Source organism: Sceloporus undulatus, chromosome 4 (genome assembly GCF_019175285.1).
Source record: "Sceloporus undulatus isolate JIND9_A2432 ecotype Alabama chromosome 4, SceUnd_v1.1, whole genome shotgun sequence".
Lineage (NCBI taxonomy): Eukaryota > Metazoa > Chordata > Lepidosauria > Squamata > Phrynosomatidae > Sceloporus > Sceloporus undulatus.
In genome coordinates, this window is record NC_056525.1 from 13,278,390 (window position 1) to 13,292,667 (window position 14,278).

Genomic DNA, 14,278 nt, shown 5'->3' on the forward strand with positions numbered 1-14,278 from the left:
ATTATTCTGTAGGTGGGGGAGGGGGGGAATGAGATTGACTGCGTATTTAAAATGCCATTATGCCTGTGGAATGGGGCAAAGGATATACCTGTGGAGTTTCTGTGAGCCTCACTTAGAAAAGGAGAAAAACATGTCATAGCCTTGCTGTCTAACTCTGTTCTGGGCAAACTTTTTAAGGTCTCCTCAATCTGTATGGCATGTAAAGTAAAGAAGGTAACAGCAGTGTCCTACTGTAGATTATTTTAGAGTTCTTTAACCTTAAATTGTAGTTTACCATGAATGGCAGGGGAGATGACTTCACCCTTACCTCCAATCTTTTGTGTCCATGCTGTGCTCTCTTTTGAATAATATACAGCAGTTACCTAGTGGGTGGCCTGGACTAGTCTGCAGTGACAACTGTCACTTCTTGCATTTCAAAAGAGCATTCAACCTGAACCACATGGGATGATTCAGGAAGCTGTTCAAAAATGAAACAACACATGACATGTATATTTGGAGATGGGACCCTAAAGTAATGGATATATACTGGATGGCCATGGACAAGTAATCAAGTGCATTCTATAGTTCTTATCCTCATCATGTGGGTCCATTTCAGATGTTTGAGGCATTTTTCTTTAACCTTCACCTGGGTGAATTTTTGAAAAACATCTTTCACTGAGTAATTTCTGGGATATTTTCTGACTCCATATGAATTCCAATGTGATTCATGGGATAAAAAATGCCCACAATCCACAGGAGCATTTGTGGCTATAGAATGAAGGGTATTCCATAACATCCAAAACCTACATCTAAAAAGCCCATCCAAAACCCACAGAAAAAAAACCTACACACACCAAACATACGTGACTGAAGTTTTGTTTAAGCGACTAACAGACTTCCTTTTGTACAAAAAAGTGGGGAAGAGACCAATATGATCTCTCTCTTTTCATTATTTGCAACAAGTAAAAAAATTCCAACAACCAGCCACCCCACCTCACTAGCAAATGAAAATAAATAAACGGCGAAAAAAACTAGTTGTTTTTACCTGCAGGGTGATATTGTCAATGAAGCGCTATATTTTGTGTCAAACACTCTGTAGGTACCCAGAATGTATCTTGGATTCTGTAGTGGCCCTGACAAGCAAGTTTCCTACATGAAGTGCCACGTTTACTAGCATTCTTACCACTGAAGAAATAATGATATGTATAATGATATGGCCCTAGTGGTCTCTTCCAACTCTATGATTCTATGATTCTATATGGCTTATTCTGTTCAACAGCGTCAACTTATATTACACCTTTTATTAGCAGACATACAAGTTCAAGGTGGTTAAAAAATGTCTCCCACCACATTTTGCCCCATGTTGAACTATGGTTCAACTACTGTTGTAATCACATAGTACTCAAGCTAGATTTTCAGTGGGGTACAAAGCTGCCTGGTCTTGTAAATCTCTCCCTTTTGGGGAGAAGATATCTTCGCAATGCAGCAGCACCACCACACTATTATGACCAGTTTGCTTGGCATGAACTGCTAAAACTGACATTTACTTTTTTACTCAACTAACTTGTTCATCAGTGGTTTGATCAGTGGTTTGATCATTAGAAGTTGGCTTAGCAAACAGTGTTCACATATCCTGAAAGACAGGTGTTCTGCCAACACCTGTATACATCACACTTATTTCCCTGTTGTCAAATCTCAAGTACCTTGAGAGTCTACATAATCTCTTCAGGGTCATTACTGCTCTCAAGTGGCAGTCATCACTGCTCTTCAGGACATCACTGCTCTGAGCCTGGATGCCACAATTTCTTCAAGGCATCATCTTATCTATGCTATACTCCCACTAGGTCAATGTATGCCTTCAGATCAGTGAAGGCAGGGATTTCAACACGATAGAGTTCTCTTGTCCCATGCCCTAAAAAAATTGACCCTAAAAACCTGAGTCGACCCATCCACGAGTCAATGTAAGTACCATACTCTAACTCTTACCAAAAAAAAAAAAAAGAGGAACCAGCCTCTGATGAAAAGTAAGAGCTTAATCTATTTTGGAAGCACTGATTGCCCTCTATTCTCATCCAGGCTTCAGTTATGTCTGCTTGAATTTTGTAAGTTGTTTGGAATTGTTTTCCTCTGCTTCATTCTTTACATCCTTTGTTACATGCCCCTAGGTTTTACCTTAGACTTATCTACAGGTCATATCAAAAGCCATAATTTTGGCCCCAAAAATCTGTCAACTTATAGTCAAGAACAGGGGTAGGCAACCTTTTTGAGCCGGGGACCGGGTTGCTGTCCCTCAGACAACTGGGGGGCCGAAGCCGGGGGGTGGAGCTTCCACCCCGGGGGAAGGGCCGCATGCCGGGGCGGAGCCTCCACCCTCTGGGGGCCGAGCTTCCACCCCCAGGGGCCAGGCCACCTCCTCTTTGCCGGCCCCTGACGGGGCCCCAGGCCCCGTCAGAGGCCGGGAAAGAGCCGGCGGGGACCGCCAGCACTGGAGGCCTCCCTGTCTTTGCCGGCCCCTGATGCCAGAGGCCCGCTGCCACCGCAGGAGCCCTTCAGGAGGGCCCCAGCGACAGCAACTGGCCTCCCAGGGGCCCGCTGCCGCCGTCGGAGCCCTCCTGAAGGGCCCCAGCGACGGCAACTGGCCTCCCAGGGGCCCGCTGCCACCGTCGGAGCCCTCCTGGAGGGCCCCAGCGATGGCAACGGGCCTCCCAGAGGCCCGCTGCCGCCGTCAGAGCCCTGGGCACCGCCATTTTGGGGGGAAAAAGGGCGGCGGAAGGTTGCGTGAGATTTCGACGCCATTTTCCCCCCCAAAATGGCGGCGCCCATAGCGGGCAAAAGCCGCAACCGGCGGCGGCAGCGGCAGGAGGAGCCAGGGGCTGGCTTAAAGGCCTCCACGGGCCGCATCCGGCCCGTGGGCCGGAGGTTGCCAACCCCTGGTCAAGAATATATAAGGTAATTATTTACCTGGGCAAAAAATCATTCATTTAAAAAAATCTTAGAATATATCTTAGAAGAAAAACATGGTGGGTGGCATTATACTACCATACGGATTGTCTTTCCTATTAGCAGAAGAACAGGTTGCTTACCTGCAACTGTGGTTCTTTGAATGATCATCTATGCCCTCATACATATAGGTCAGTAACCAGGGCTGGAGGAGACCTGAATTTGATACCAAGTGGTCTGAACATCCTCACACATGTACAGATCCATATGTGTGAGAACAGGTTGCTTACCTATAACTGTGGTTCTTCAAGTGGTCATCTGTGCCCTCACACATATTCACAGGTGCAGACCCATATATGTGAGGATGTCAAAAGCACTCTGTATAGAAATCAAGTCTCTTCCAGCCCCCCGTTACTGACCCATACGTGTGAGGCACAGAGATTCACGAAGAAGAATGGGTTCCCACCCAAGATTAAGAGCTACCTAACTTTAGGATCTTCTAAAAAGTGAAAGGCAAAAGTATCCTTAAGTAAAGTAGCTAATTGTAAATCTTTTTCCAGGCAAGCATTCTCTGAAGATGCCAGCCACAGATGCTGAAGAAACGTCAGGAAGAAAATCTTCTAGATCATGGCCACATAGCGTGAAAAACCCACAAAAAACTATGGATGCCGGCCATGAAAGCCTTCGACTTCAAATTGTAAGTCTGTTAAACAAGTTGAGATGGAAAAAAAGAAGAGTGCCTGTTTGTTTGAACTAATCAAAATAATGGGTAACATGTCTAGAGTTAATTGGTAATTACTTGCTATATGATGCTTCCAGTGTTTATAGAGAAAAGAGTAGCAGATGGTAGACATTAATAATCTATTTCTACAAAATATTTTCCACTCTGTAAGCATGTGAACTTGCTTGTACCATGCATTGTAGCATATACCCACCACATCTCTGAAAATAAACTTTGTAAAGGTTGACTGACAGAAATGAAAATACTGTCTTTAAAGGTTGCTTGTCCATCACTAATAGATAAAAAAATTAAATATGCTTTTGAGGAAACCCAGTTTCCTGGATCTCTATTGTAAAATAATGGTAAATTATAAGATAGCATTTGCAGTCTTAGTAGAATACAATGGCATGTTAGTGGTTCGTATGGATTTCAGCATTACTTTCATTCAATCAAATCTACAAAATATGGTACAGTGGCAACAGAACTAAAAGCCGCAGAAGCTTGCAACCGATTACTTCAAACCTTAAGATGAGACAGACCATAAAAATAATCCTGACCAAAGAACTGTTAAAGGAAATAATTTACCGTATATACTCAACTATAGGTTGACCTCATGTGTAAGTCAAGGGCATGTTTTGGGGCCAAAATTATGGATTTTGTCATGACCTGTGGGTATATCGAGGGTAAAACTTGGTGATTTCTTTAGTGTGTGTATGTGTATGAATGGCAAGAGGGACTCTGAGGCTTTTTGCTTCAGCATTACAGCCTTCACTCCCCAGACATTGGGGCAGAAGAGGGACTCTGTTTGTTTGACAGCAATCACCCAGGATTCTTTCTGCTTGGCTGAAGACAGAAAGAAACTACTCTCCCCACCGCATGGGGAAATCTGAAAGAGCTGCTACCACATTACTATACTGACCTGTAAATATGTCAACCTGGGGCATAAATTTTTCAACTTATAGACAAGTTTATATGGTCACGGTTATTATACCTTAATTCTTTCCATGCCTAAACTTAGAAAAAGCTGACACAGAAATGTAACAAAGTGCCCACAAAGAAGTGTAAAAAATATAGTTTTCCTATCATACATTCAACTTTTCTCCTACCTACTGAATATGAACGCAACATAATTACACCACATGTGATATATAACTGGAAATCTAGAATCCTTACAAAGAACAAACAGAAGGCTTGGGTGCTCATTGGAGAATGTTTGATTTTATCAGTTATGCAGTTTAGGACAGAAAAAAATGTTAACATGCACAACACCTAGATTTAGCAAGAGCATGGCCAGCTTCACTTACGACAGAGGAATCACAACTGGTATCTCTAAAAAAAAAAATTACACCTGCATTTTTGTTGGACGGTATGCCTGAATCTTCATTCGCGAAGCAAAGCCAGAGAGAGATGCTGAGGCAGAAAAATAAGTCCCCTCTGTGAACTGCTCATTTTTCAATAAAGTGTCTACATCAATTCATACCTTATGTACAGATTTTAACAAGTCATCTCCATGTTACATATGCTTCCATGGAGATGCAAAATTAAGAGCAAGGCACAACATCCAGATAATGTTGTTACTGCTACTGCTACTACTATTACCATTATATTTTTCTCCTATTGTTTGATTTAAAAAGCAGCAGTCACAGTAGCAAACGACATCACTAAAATAAATTAAAACAATAAATATTTACTTGACACTGACTTGTTAACATGTTCTGTCCTGAGTTTTCATAACAGTGCAGGATTTAGACCTGAAAAGCCAATAATGAATAAAGTGGGTTGAAATATTGGCTGCAGCAATTACATTTACTGGTTGATGCTGAACCTGTCTGCCCCCTCTATCTCTTCTGTCATTTACACACACACTGAAATAACACCCCCTTTTTACACTCAGGAGGATAAGACAAGTGAGACTTGTTTTGTGGGTACTAGTTTATGTAATGACTAGGCCAAAGTGCAGTTTCTTTGATCCATGTCCCACACATCATCCAGTTCGTGTTAAAACTCCACTCCCCCCCCCCATAAGCACTTCACCAATGAAACATTTTAATTTTTGTTAACAGCCAAAGTTTGCTTTTTTCCTTTTAATTTTCAGATAAAAGAAAAAATATATGCCATATACCAACTTGCAAGGCAGAGATCACAGGTGGTGTAACCTTGTTGTATTATTTCTTCTTGGGGCAAAGACAAAGGATGACGTCACTCATTTATCTACCTTGCTGCATCAGAACATTCCCACAAGTGTAATTACCTGATGGTAATAAGATCCCATGGTGTCTTAATACCTAATTTGGCAACAGTAATAGTTGCATTCATGGGGAGCCTAGGTGATTAAATTGAAGATCTACTTTTAGCAGGTGTCAATGTATAAGAGACTGTCTGAAATATTATTATGCTGTTCACAATAGTGATAACTCCAACAGCCATCAAACCAGTCACAAAAACAAGACTGCAAAATCCTAAATTTTAAGTATTATGAAAGCATTGGCTCATGAATATATAGATACTGTACAGCTCTTGGTATGCAGCAGAAGCATGCCTCTAGCACATTACATTTTTCAGACTTGGAGTCAGAAAAGAAGCTGGAAAATTCTGTAGAAGTATTTAGCAGAGTTGAACTATCTCATACTGGCCAGCCAAAAGACATGGCACAAAGGTGTTAAGAATCTTTTGTTTAAAAAAAGAAAAGTGATTTGCACTTTCTTTTTAATATGAAATCCTGAATCTTCAGGTAGATATTTATTGTCCTGTCTTCCAGTCGTCTTCGAAAAACTGAACATGAAATTTAGAACGGTGCTCTGAACAGGCACCTTATTTCATTCCTGTAGATATAATGGGCCCTTGTTATCCACTGGGGTTTGGTTCCAGGTCCCCGCGTGCATAACTAAATCCATGGATGCTCAAGTCCCATTAAATACAATGAGACAGTAAAATGGTGTACTTTACATAAAATGCCAAATCAAGCTTTGCTATTTGGAATATATATATTGAGTATTTTAAAGCAGTGGATGCTTGAATCCATGGATAAGGTGGACCTACTGTATGTATCTCAATTTGACTGACCCACTGCCTCACCATGTGGCTAACAAATACAGCCAAAAGCCCCCTTTTCTGTTTGTTGAAAATAACGTAGAATAGTAGTGCCCCATTAACAGGGAATGTATCTACCCCTTTTATGTTCTGAAACTTAGGTCTAAAACACACTGCAGAAATAATCCAGTCTGAGATCACTTTAACTGCCCTGACTCAGTACTAGGGAATCCTGGGAATTGCAGTTTATCATGGCACCAGAGCTCTGTCACGGAGATTAAATGTCTCAAAAAACTACGGTTCCCAGAATTCTCTAGTATTGGACCAGAGGAATTGAAGCGGTCACAAATTGGATTATTTCTGTAGTGTGTTTTGAACCTTATTTTTCTAGACCACATGAGATTTGAAAAACATAACAGTATGTAAGTATGAAAACCAGAAAGTATTCATTTTTCAGAGGAGCAGCCACATTGATCTGAACAAACAAATCTTGTGCCACCTGAAACATTACCAAATTGAGCTTATGTGGAGTAGTGCCAACTCAAAATGCTTCAATTATTAATCATGTAACATAAATATACACACCCTACTTGAAAAGATGGCAATTATTTTATACCAAACCGATAGCATAGTTGATCTTAAAATGTATGGCAACATTATTTTATAAGAACTTGCTTTTTTATCTTTTTAATTCCATTTTATCTTTTTAAGAGTAAATTTAAATCATTTTAATATTGCGAATACTGTAGTTTCATTCCACTTTAATGTTCACTTCTCTATACCTTTAGCTCTATTGTTCTTTTTAAAACTGTAAGTCTCCTTGAGTTCTAATTCTAAAAAAAGGTAGGATATAATTAAATATTATCATAGCAACAGCATTTTTTTTTAAGAATCACACAAGACCATAGTTGCAAGATCTATCCACTCAGTTGTTCTTTTTTGTTTTTGTTTTCACCAAAGCAATATGTTCTGCTACATTTGAAAAGCTAAGCTTGCATACCACAAAACGGCCAAAGGAGTATTTCGTTTTTTGGCAACTTTCTATTCCTATTACAGCTGGAACAAATAACAGAAATAAATAGTACTCTTCAAGCAGCAGTTCAGTAACTTCCCATCTCTTGCACATATGCTTACATGCAACTGGGCACAAGCTTCAGGCAAACCAGAGATAATGATGGAGGAATCATGAGAGGAGACCTCAATCTGTCGTTGTTGTTGTTGTCCCCCCTCCCCCCCAGCCACCTTAAGGCTTACATTAGTTTTGTGGGTTTAAAAATATGAATCTATGGAACACATGGATTGAGAAGTGCTGATTAGTCCTCAGTTCTCACAGGACAGGCTGGACCTGCTTAGGAAAAAGCAAGAGGTGTTGCTTGGCAAGGCATAAGTAGAAGTATGTAAGAGAGATACAAAAACACAATCGTCTAAAGTTTCATTTTCGTCAAGAAACATAGAAGTAGGAATCAATTTTGTTATCAAAGAGAATACTTTTGTTTCTTGAAAACATGATCAACCATATCTCAAGAAGGTATTGTTTTTAACTGTAAAAGATGTACAGTGCAATTCTATATAATTCTAGTCCAAGAGCTCACTGAGTTTAATTAGGCTTGCTCCCACTTAAAGAGTTACAGCCTTAATCTAAGATGTTAACCCAAAAGTGTTTATTTTTATCAAAGAATAGGTTTCCCCATAAATAAACAGCAGAAAATGTAACTTACTAGGAAGTTTGTTTTTAGATGTCTTCTTTTTCTTCTTCCACATCCTGCTAAGTAAAACCAGTCCTCATTGACTAATCTGCACCTCCTTGAAATCCAGGAGGGTAAGTATAGCCTGAGTCAGAGTACATAAGGAATGAAACCGCCCCTTTTTAAGTAGTCATGTATGCTCACCTGCCAGGTAAGTGGAAGAAGAAGCTGCATCACAGAAAATCCAATTAATTAGGAATGTTTTTAGATGGGAAACTGAGGAGGAAGTCATACAAAAGTAAAACTAAAGAGACAGAAGGATTCCATCACAAGCTAAGTTTTTCTTAAGTCGCTTCCAACCGGAGGTTAACATTTTTCAAAAGAAAATTTTAGAGCTTTCACAAAGAGGCAGTTCAATAATTACGTTATACAGTTGGAATGCAAACTGCATAAATAAGCTCAAGAGCTGGCAGAGTCCTTCCTCCTTGTCACTGGAAATGGAAAATACAATACAGCAAACAATTTACAGTAAACAAAGCAAGAATGCTAGTCAAAAACAGGATAAGGCAGTCCATACCCTCCTGACATCTAATGAGGGCAATCCTCTCTAAAAAGAGATTCCAAAAAGATTCAGAGCTTTATGTAAAACGCAGGAAAACAATTCAAAGTCATTATTCAAAAATGCCTACAAAACATGACTTTTGATTCCTGTGTTAAACTGAAATGTATCTATACATAATTTAATTTGGCGTCTGTTGTTTCATTACAAAATATCACATGCCTTTCCATTTTTATAATGTAAAAACACTGTTAAAACTGTCTAGCCCCTCTCCAAAATAATCCAGAATGTAGATTTCATAGATTCCCAGGGCAATTTTGTCCCAGTTATCCTGACAGCTTATTCTTAATTTGTAGCCTAGATCATTTTCCCTTACAAACCTTATTGTGCTAGCCAAATGCACAGAATGAATACAGGAAGCCTACCTTATCTACAGCTTGAAAATATTACACACACACACACACACACACACACACACACACGAATTTGAATAGGCAAACCTTGATTTTGCCATTTTATATAAAGATACCATTTTACTCTGCCATCGTATATAATGGGACTTGAGCATCCACGGATTTTGGTATCCATGAGGGGAGCTGGAACCAAACCCCAGGGGACACCAAGGGACCACTGCAGTTTCTTTCATCATTCTAAATAATAGATATAAGATCATCAATACATTCCTATTAATTTCTGCTGATAAAAAAACTATCTAGTTTAATCAGGGATATTTACACCAGTGAAGAGATCTAGGATATCGATCCTGGAAGCCAGGTGGAGAGCATCTGGATAAAAATTAAAGGAGAGGGAAACAACAGGGATGTTATTGTGGGAGTCTACTACAGACCTCCAAGTCAGATGGAGGAATTGGATGATGTCTTTCTAGAACAGATGACCACACACTTAGGAAGGAGTGATTGGTGACTTCAACTATCCTGATATTTGCTGGAAGTCAAACTCAGCCAAAACCTCAAGGTCTAGCAAATTCCTCACTTGCCTTGGAGACAATATCATTGTCCAAAAGGTGGAAGAGGCAACAAGGGGGTCAGCTATTTTAGATCTGATCCTAACCAACAGGGATGACCTAGTTAATGGAGTGCAAGTGGTAGGATCCTTAGGATCATGTACTCCTGGAGTTTGTGCATAGTTAGACAGGAAAGCTGATTTTAGTAAACTTAGAGAAATACTGGAGGTGATCCCATGGTCAGGAATGCTAAAAAAAGAAGGGAGTTCAAAATGGATGGGAGTTTCTTAAAAGGTAGATACTGAAGGCACAATTTCAAAAAGTTCTAATGAGGAAGAAAAATGGGAAATGTCTCAAGAAACTAGGATGGATGACTAAAGAACTTTCAACTGAGCTAAGTTATAAATGGGACATGTATAAGAAATGGAAAAATGGGGAAATCACCAAAGAGGAATTCAAACAAATAGCAAGTACGTGTAGGGGTAAAGTCAGAAAAGCTAAAGCACAGAATGAACTCAGGCTTGCTAGAGAGGTTAAGAACAACAAAAAGGGCTTTTTTGGATATGTCCGCAGCAAAAGGAAGAAGAAGGAAACGGTAGGTCACTGTGTGCAGAAGACGGCAAAATGCTAACAGAAGACAGAGAAAAGACAGAATTACTCAACACCTTTTTTGCTTCAGTCTTCTCAGAAAAGGCAAAAGGGTGCTCAACCTGAGAAAAATAGAGCAGAGGACAAAATAGGAGAATTTCAGTACAGAATAGGTAAAGAGATAGTACAGGAATATCTGTTTAACCTAAACGAATATAAGTCTCCAGGACTAGATGAACTACATCCAAGGGTATTAAAAGAACTGGCAAATATAATATCAGAACCATTGACAATAATCTTTGAGAACTCCTGGAGAACAGGAGAAGTCCCAGCAGACTGGAGGAGGGCAAACGAAGTCCCCATCTTCAAAAAGGGCGAAAAGGAGGATCCCAACAAATATTGCCCAGTTAGTCTGACATCCATACCAGGAAAGATTCTAGAGGAGATCATTAAACAGACAGTCTGTGAACATCTAGAAGGCAATTTCCTTAATCATAAAAAGTCAGCATGGGTTTCAGAGAAAGAAGTCATGCCAGACAAATCCAATCTCTTTTTTTGATAAAATTACCAGCTTAGTGGATGAAGGGAATGATGTGGATATAGTATATCTTGATTTCAATAAGGCTTTTGACAAGGTTCCTCATGACATTCTTGAAAACAAGCTAGTGAAATGTGTGCTAGACAAAGTAACGGTTACATGGATTTGTAATTGGTTGACTGACCGAACCCAAAGGGTGCACAACAATGTCTCCTTTTCATTCTGGAGAGCAGTGACCAGTGCAGTCCCACAGGGGTCTGTCCTAGGCCCAGTGCTATTCAACATCTTTATCAATGACTTAGATGACAGAACTGGGGGCATATTTATCAAATTTGTAGATGACACCAAACTAGGAGAAGTAGCTAACACCCCTGAGGACTGGATCAAAATTCAAAATGACCTGAATAGATTAGAAAGCTGGGTCAAAGCTAACAAAATGAATTTCAACATGGAGAAATATAAGGTACTGCACTTAGGGCAGAAAAATGAAACGCACAAATATAGGATGGGCGACACCTGGCTGAATGAAACTACATGTGAAAGGGATCTGGAAGTCCAAGTAGACCATAAATTGAACATGAGTCAACACTACGATGTGGCAGATAACAAGGCCAATGTGATTTTAGGCTAGATCAAGAGAAGTAATAGTGCCACTCTATTTTGCTCCTGTCAGGCCCCACCTGGAATATTATGTCCAGTTCTGGGCACCACAATTTAAAAGGATGTTGAGAAACTGGAGCGTGTCCAAAGGAGAGCAACCAGAATGGTGAAGAGTTTGGAAACCATGCCATATGAGGAACGACTTAGGGAGCTGGGGATGTTTAGCCTGGAGAAGAGAAGGTTAAGTGGTTATATGACAGCCCTGTTCAAATACTTGAAAAGATGTCACATTGAGGAGGGATCAAGCTTGTTTTCTGCTGCTCCAGAGAACAGGACCCGGAGCAATGGATAAAAGCCACAGGAAAAGAGATTCCACCTCAACATTAGGAGGAACCTCTTGACAGTAAGGGCTGTTTGACTGTGGAACACACTCCCTCGGAGTGCAGTGGAGTCTCCTTCCTTGGAGGTCTTTAAACAAAGGCTGGATGGCCATCTGTTGGGGATGCTTTGATGGCGAGTTCCTGCATGCCAGGGGGTTGGACTGGATGGCCCTTGTGGTCTCTTCCAACTCTATTATTCTATGATCATGTTCACTGTTGACTCATGTTCAATTTGTGGTCTACCTGGACTCCCAGATCCCTTTCACATGTAGTCTCGTTCAGCCAGGTGTCACCCATGATTCTATAATTCTAGGTTTTTGATAAAAAACCTGGCCTGCTAGAGCAAATCCATAACCATTCCTATGATTCCAAATCCTTTATTAATTTGTCAACATTCTTCTTGGATTGTTGCAGTCAGAAAAACTAACTCCGTGCCTCAAACACTACACTAATCAATGCTATTGCTGCTGCTGCTGCTATTGTTATGTGTGCCTTCAAGTCGTTTCTGACTTACAGCAACCGTAAGGAAAACCTATAATGGGCTTTTCTTGGCAAGATGTGTTCAAGGGGGTTGCACTGCCTTCCTCTGAAGCTGAGAGAGTCCTAAAAATAATGGGGAGCCAATAAAGAGATGTCAATATAGGGGTGCTACATGATCAAAACAGCAAGCCAGAAAGGAGCAGCAGAATGTTGAATAGAAACCAAAGGACCCAAGTGGGACAAAGGAAGCCCCGTCAAAAGAAGATTGAAGTAGTCGAGGAGAAAGATAACCAGGACATGAATCAAGGTCTTAGCAGTAGAAGGTGAAAGAAAAGATCTGAATTTAGCTATATTGTAAAGTAAAAAGCAGCAAATGTGGCTGTGGCCTGGATCTGTGGGATAAACGACAAGGAGGAATAAAAAAATAAAGCCAAGGCTACATACTTCCTTCACAAGATGGATGAGAAAGTTATTGACCGTAATCAAAAATGTATATTGTGAAGTAGCTACTGATAATTTCTTTTTTTAAAGAAAGGTGAAGAGCAACTGATAATTTCTTATCAGAATTTTCTAAATAAAACTTGAGCTTAACTAAGGTTGCATATTTGACCGTTACAGAGAAAGGAACTGATAAAGGCATGTACAAAAGGAGTGGTACTGAAATAATTAACTATAGTACAGCATGAACAAAAAGGAGACATGTTGTATTTCTCAAAACTGCCTGGCACTGCATACAATATAATTTATTTTCATGTCTGTGAGCTGTAATAAGCAAGACAAATGAAGCTGAATGGAGGAGACTGGAAGGGTTTTCTCATCCAACAAGCACACAAGAGGGAGATTCTTGACGTGAAATGTTTTGTAGGTCAACAACTCCTATGTTCCTCAGTAATCACTACAAGTTAGCAAACGGATTTGTATTTTTAGATCAACAAGACTAATAGGAGAAACCCATCTCCACCTTGAAACTGTCCGTAAGGAAGCAACTCTGGGTGACACCCTGGCTAGATTTACTTCATCTAATTGGTTACTAGAGATGCACATGCTTAAGAAAGATGTTGTGTAGGTGTGCCAAATAAACAAACAGCACGCCAGTTCCTTGTAACCATTCCAAGAAAGTCTTGTATAGAGATGCTATGATCTTGTAAATCTTAAATTGACTGATGGTCACCAGTTTTCACCTCAAAGCTTATTCCATTTCAGTTCCAGGCAAGCCTTTTCTCCTTCTGCACAAAACATAATATGGGCTTTTGTACGCATGTTTGCACACATGTACTGAAGTATGTTTGTGCACAATTTCGAACTGATGCAGTTTGCTTTGCTTGTTTTTCAAATGTGTGCATGTTGCTGAAGGCAGTTTTGTTCTGCAGAACAAATCACACACTCAGCTATAGTTATATCCAACCTCAAACTGTGTCCAATTCCGCCTTTCAGTCTGGTGTTGCAATACTGAGGTTTGTTGACTAGGAGATTGGTCCCAGCTAGCAAAAGCAATGGAAACAAGTAGTAATTTTTTTAAAAAAAATCAAGCTTTATTTCTGCAGCAGAAATAGGTACACACTTTGTGAAGTCCAAAGTGAGGCAAGGAAATTATTTCAGAGCCAACCTTATATACCCTTTTAGAACTTGTTTACCTCACATAGAAATTGATAAAAAAAAAAATTAACACTATTTCAAAGTACATCCTCTCTGACTGTCATCTATCAACACTTCCAGATTTGTTCTGATCCCTTTATCATAGCAAATGTCATGTGAAATTCAATCAAGAGGAACTTTGGGTTGTTTACATCAGAGAGTTTGTCACTTAAATTAAG

General features: G+C 40.0%; 1 protein-coding gene across 3 annotated transcripts in view; it reads right to left on the bottom strand.

The window, feature by feature from the left end:
• OSBPL2 (oxysterol binding protein like 2) overlaps positions 1-14,278 on the bottom strand; it is a 93,016-nt gene that overhangs the window by 34,651 nt on the left and 44,087 nt on the right. The window lies entirely within an intron of this gene.